Source organism: Physeter macrocephalus, chromosome 20, assembly GCF_002837175.3.
Source record: "Physeter macrocephalus isolate SW-GA chromosome 20, ASM283717v5, whole genome shotgun sequence".
Taxonomy (NCBI): domain Eukaryota; kingdom Metazoa; phylum Chordata; class Mammalia; order Artiodactyla; family Physeteridae; genus Physeter; species Physeter macrocephalus.
The window spans coordinates 7,079,876-7,086,066 of NC_041233.1; the positions used below are offsets into that span (position 1 = coordinate 7,079,876).

General features: G+C 42.6%; 1 protein-coding gene across 1 annotated transcript in view; it reads left to right on the plus strand.

The window, feature by feature from the left end:
* The window catches only part of MTR (5-methyltetrahydrofolate-homocysteine methyltransferase), a 120,218-nt gene that overhangs the window by 2,410 nt on the left and 111,617 nt on the right, over positions 1–6,191 (plus strand). The window lies entirely within an intron of this gene.

Below are 6,191 nucleotides of genomic sequence, written 5' to 3' on the forward strand. Positions count from 1 at the left end.
TTATTACTTAAAATCCTGTGTATTAGGGGTTTATTGGTTTATGCCTTCATCTTGTCATTCTTCAGGATGGTTCTTAAAGGTGATACTATCTGACTTCCCCACCTCAACATCTAATTGGTGTTTTAACCAGTTAACCCATGTTTGTTTATTCTTTGGAACACTTATTATGAATCACAGTATTATTACTGGGAAATAAAACGTTAATGGTAGAAAAAAAATCACCCAAATAAACAAAATACATTGGTTAGGTCCTCTCAAACTGGGAAGAACACTGTGATCTCTTAGGCTCGCTAGACAAGGACTCTCTCTTCTGGATTGCGTATCTATATAATAATATATACGTTAAACTTAAAAATATTTCTGAGACAGTGTTGTAACTAGTCAGTTAAATGAAGGACCTGCAAAACTTCTACTGTGAAAGATGTTAGGGAGAATCTGCTCTGTTTAGAACCTGACTAGTCAGGAGTAAAATGTACAGAATGTTATAGACCTAATGAACTGAATACAGATAAATACCAGAGGTTTGTTTTGTTGTTTTTGTTGTTTATGGAAGAGCAGCATTTCAACAAATGCTCACCCTGCCAAGGGAAAGGAGAATTGTTAAGGCGACTTACTCTTATGAGAAGGTTCTCGAGGAGCAATGGTGATTAGAAGCCAGTGGAAGATAATCCCCTACTGGAAAGTCTTGGGGAACACATAAAGATTAGAACAGTGAACACTTATGCTAACAAATATGGGAGGAGGATCTTTTAGTTTCTCTTACCGTAAATCTTACGTTATCCCCCAAAAGATAAATAAGCATGTGGAAAATGTAGATGCATTGGATTTTTAAGGACTTCAGTTGCAGAGGAGTTTTGTATTCAGTCCTTACAATTCCCACTCATATTTGTTTTATTATGTGTTCCCTTTTGCCTCTATTTTCTGTTCACAATTCTTTTGCTCCTGTTTCACATATTTCCACGTATTTGTACATTTCCTTGTAGACTCTAGTCTGTGTTTTGTTTTTTTTTGCGGTACGCGGGCCTCTCACTGTTGTGGCCCCTCCCGTTGTGGAGCACAGGCTCTGGACACGCAGGCTCGGTGGCCATGGCTCACGGTCCCAACCGCTCCGCGGCATGTGGCATCTTCCCGGACCAGGGCACGAACCCGTGTCCCCTGCATCGGCAGGCGGACTCTCAACCACTGCGCCACCAGGGAAGCCCTGTGTATGTATTTTTAATTCATATAAATATAAACCTGGTAGTTAGTCATTTCTAACTTTCTCCCACAATATTCTGTGCGTACAGTAGAGCAACACAGAGGTAGATCCGGCTACCGCCCAGTAGTGTTCTGCATGAGCATCCTGCACATTTGACTTTGCCATTTCCCAAGGTTGTCTGCAACTTGCCACTTCTGTAAACATCCTCTGATGTGTTCTCTATGGATCGATGGAGACTTTGGGAAATACCAGGAGTAAGGTTGTTGGGTTTTCCTCATGCTTAATTTTACTGACTCCTGCTAGGCTGCTTTCCACAATGGCTGTATCTGTCTGTGTTCCAAAAAGCAAGAGTTCAGATTTTCTTTAGCATTATCCAGTCTTCTAATTATTGCCCATCCATTGTGTATATATTGGTTTTGTCTTGTTTTAATTCCTGTCTCTTTGATGGTTAATGAGTTGGAGCATCTCTTCATATACTGGTTGATTATTCAGTGTTTCCTTCTCTTGGTTTGCTTATTCACATCTTTTGCCCATTTTTCTATTTGATTTCTTATTGATTTGTAGGAGCTCCTGGTACATTATAGATGTTAGTCCCTTTCACTTACACATTTTTTTTTTTAAATTTTTTTTCTTTGGCCGTGCCGTGCTGCTTGCGGAATCTTAGTTCCCTGAGGCGGAATCTTAGTTCCCTGAGCAGGAATCGAACCTGGGCCCCCAGCAGTGGAAGCACGGAGTCCTAACCACTGGACTGCCAGGAAATTCCCAGTCCCTTTCAGTTATAGACATTGCAGACTCTTCCTCTAATTCATAATCTGTTTATTACTTTTGTCTGTGGTGACTTTCATTTAACAGAAATTCTTAGTTTTTATGTAATCAAATTCACCTTTTTTTTTTTTTTTAACATTATAGGTTGAGCTTTTTGAGTCTTTGGAAGTCTTTCCCTATGCTAAGTAATAAAGATATTCTATATTTTACTTTCCTTATTTTATGATATTGTTTTGTAGTATATCATAGTATTTGGTAGGCCAAATAATCTCTTCCTACTTTTTAAAAGTTAACTTAGCTCTTTCTGGACTTTTAGTCTTCCACATAAATTACAGAGTAAGTTTATCAAGTTTCTTATAAAAAAAATCACATTTTGTTTAGAGTTTACAAAAAACCTTTGATCTCTTACATATGTGATGGCTCTTAACAAGATATCACAATTTGTATGTGTGGGGATGGGGTTGTTTTATGATAAATAGCGAACTGTCTTTTTTTTTTTTTTTCTGGCTTTGCCATGCGGCATGCGGGATCTTAGTTCCCTGACCAGGGATCGAATCTGTCCCCCCTGCAGTGGAAGCCCAGAGTCCTAACCACTGGACGGCCAAGGAAGTCCCTATAGTGAACTGTCTTACAGATTGAAAACAATCTATATTTCTGATTTGAGAAGTGAATACAGTAGAGGCCTCGTGGAAGAATGTTTAGACTTCTCATGAAAATGGGGCAAGTGGGGTGCACTCCATTGTCAGATTTGCAGTGAGTAGAGAGAAGCCAAACCAACACTGATGAGTGAGACCAGGGTGGGAGGAGGTGGGGCATTTCTTATGTTGTTATGTTAATTTCTCCTTTCTTCTTCCTGTCCCCTTAAGCATGTGTGCACGTGGACAGTGGAGGAGATTAGAAGGACAAAGACATGTAAATAATATGATATTGATTGACCATTTTGCTGATGCCAAAGGCATATTTCATTGTGGAAAAGACTGGGGTTTTTTTTCCTAGAAGGTTTGAATACTTTTTAAATTTCAGATGCATGACTTACTCCCCCCCTACCATGTCCACACCCCGTGCACCCACAGTTGGGTGATTCAGTCACACCTACTTAAATTAAGCTCACATGCTCTTATTTCAGGGTGGATTGCAGCTGCATTCTTTTAAGAAAAAATGAACTCAGTTGAGCATATAGGTTAAAGTTTTTAATCTTCTCTCTTCTTATTCCCCATCTGAAAGGATCTCCATTTAAAAGTTTTCACTGAGTATTGTCTTCCCTCTGCCACATTCATGTTCATTTCCAAACCTGTAAACATGCCATCCCTGCTTCCTGCCCCAAGATGAACAGAGCTGAGAGCTTCAGGCTTACGCGATGCTTTTTCATGGTCCGCTGGACACTGTAGTATATAAAAAGCAACCTTTAGAGTTTCAAGCCCAGCTCCACTTTTTATCAGCTCTTGCAGTAATAATGACATAGGAAGAGTCGTTAACATTTACGGGCTGTTTATGTGAAGGATATATGTCTCATTTCATGACTTGTGTGATTTGAGAGTCCCAGCTGTTAACATCTGAAATTTGCTTTCAAACACATTGTTTCATTCTATTATCACACTTTCTGCGATAAAGGCAGGGCAGATATTTCTCCGTTTTTCAGAAACACAGTCTTGTCCAAAACCCCGTAGCTACTTATGAGAGCGAGGACTAAAACCCCAATTTCTTGGCTTTTTTTGTCGTCACCATTAACTTAATCATGTCAAATCTGGGTGCTCATTAGCTGATAGGACAATCACATCATGGGGTGTCCAAATTAATGCCACACCTGAATTGCCTTTTTTGACTTTAGCTGGAAATGACTGGACCACTGCCTGATTGCCTACCCGTCTTTCTGCTATGCATGTCTCATTAAGCCCTGCTTTTCTTCACATTCCAAGGAAGTGATTTTTTTCCTTTGGTACTTGAAGTACTACTGGTCAGATCACTGGATCTTAACTTTGTTCCTTTTTCAGGAAGGGTTTTCTTTCACCTGTCAGCTCAATAAACAGAATTAGCCAGTGAGTTGGTTTTGGAAAGGAATAGTAAACCCTGAAATAAGCATAATGTCCTTTGGGAAAGAAACCAGATATTGGCAAATTTGCCTTGCGGGTTGCTAGAGCAATCTTTCTGAAGGCTGTTAGGAGTAACTCAGTCAAAATAGCTCTGTAGCCATCATTTAGCTCCTGTTTCTGTATTGAGTACCTAAGACTCTGGACAGTAAGACAGGGCTGGCCTGTAAATTTGCACCCAATGCCGGCTTACAAATCTTCATACATTACTGGTTTGGGTTTTAGATGACCTTCTCTTCTTTCTCATCTTTCCTCACTTTTTTGCTGTCTCAATTAAGGAAAGAGTTAATGAACACTTAGGTGCCAGGTACTGTCCTTGGTATTGCTAGGGACAGCGATCAGTTGGTGTAGTCACAGTCTTTTCCTCCAAGAAGGTCAGATAGCTTAGAGCCAGCTGCATTTTACTCCAGCTTTGCTCCTCTCTCAGGGAGCACAGAAGGCCATGTTGACAGCAGAGGTGGGTGTCATTGTGATTTGTGGTGAATAACTTGTAACTTTGGTGGGCAGTAAGGGATTGGTGAAGGTTTTTGAGCAAGCGAAGCAACTGGTTTAAACTCGTACTTTAGGAAGATGAATCTGGTCGTGGTGCATAGGATGGGCTGGAATGTAGGGTGACCAGGTACAGTCACCCTGGTGGTCATGATCTCTTACCTTTGTAGGACACTTGATTTTTTACAAAGCATCTTCATATCTGATCCCATTTAACCCGTAAGACAACTCCATGAGGTAGGATGAGCAGGTATTGTTATTCTCAGTTTTCATGGATGCAAACTGAAGCTCAGAGAGGATCTGTGATGGCTGGGATGTGTAGTAAGGGCTTGAAGAAAGGGTGGCACTGGGGATGGAAGGTGGGCCCAATGTGAATGCCATGTTTGGTTTTTTGGGATTCTTTTGGCCATGCCGCTTGGCACGTGGAATCTTAGTTCCCCGACCAGGGAACAAACCTATGCCCCCTTTCTGTAGTGAAAGTGCGGAGACTTAACCACTGGACCACCAGGGAAGTCCGTGAATGACATTTTGGATGCTAGATCTATAGGGCTTGAGATCTGAGTAGATGCTGGTTATCAGGGCGAGTGAGGAGTCAGATAACACTGAGGTTGTCAGGTCAGGCTTCTGGGAAGGGTGGTGCCATTTACAGAAACAGGGAGATCAGACAGGAAATTTGGCAGGTTTGGATTCGGATAATAGATTGAGGGGCAGGTGGGTATTCTAGGGGGCCATCACAGGTGGACACCTTGAAATCTGGGTCTAAGATTGGAGCCCAGTGTTTGAGAATTTGAAGGTCGTGGGTGCATTTGGAGAGTAATTGCGGTAAGAGAGGCAGAGGAGGAAGCCACAGCGAGAAGACAGGTTGAGCTAGAGCTGCCCGGGGTTGGCGGGGTGTTGGGGGGGCGGAGTTGCTCATGTGCTCTTCCTTAGGTGCAGAGGGAGCCGAGCTGCAAGAGGATTTTGAGGTGGAGGGGGGTGAATTTGAGGGGCTCCCCAAAGAAGACTCTTTTGTACAGGATTAGGTGAAATCACCTGTGAGTGACCAGGATGTGAAGGATTTGGTGCCAAAAGCAAGCAGAGGTTTGGGACAGCAGGTGTGGGAAGTGTTGAGAGAGCCGAGAAAAGGTGAACCAAACAAGAGGCTCGATGTTAGGAATTTTCAGTGACTCCAAACAGCATGGTTTTGTGGCTTTCCAGTAGTTCTTGGAGACCATAAAGTAGGATTGGAAGGAGTAGGCCTTGGGGCTTTTGAGGACCGGGAATTAGGAGAAGTCAAGGGCACAGGGAAAGCTGAGAAGCTCCAGGGTGTTAGGCAGTCATCGGTCCAGAGATGGAGCAGGGGTGAGGAAAACCCTGTGTGTAGGCTGTGTGAGTCCTGGCAGTAGGTGGGAGAGACCGTCAAAGTTAACAGTCTAAATGGCAGTTTGGAATTATTGATGGCTTTCAGTTTTCAAGCTAAATCTCCTTACTGAGGGGTCGCATGTACAGAACCAACAGAGAACCCTAAAGATGTTCTCTGGCAGGTGGCCTGGCCTTGTAACACTTGGCTCTTTGCTGCCTGTTTGTTTTTTGTTGGTTTTTTTTTTTTTTTTTTTGCGGTACGCGGGCCTCTCACTGCTGTGGCCTCTCCCGTTGCGGAGCACAGGCTCCAG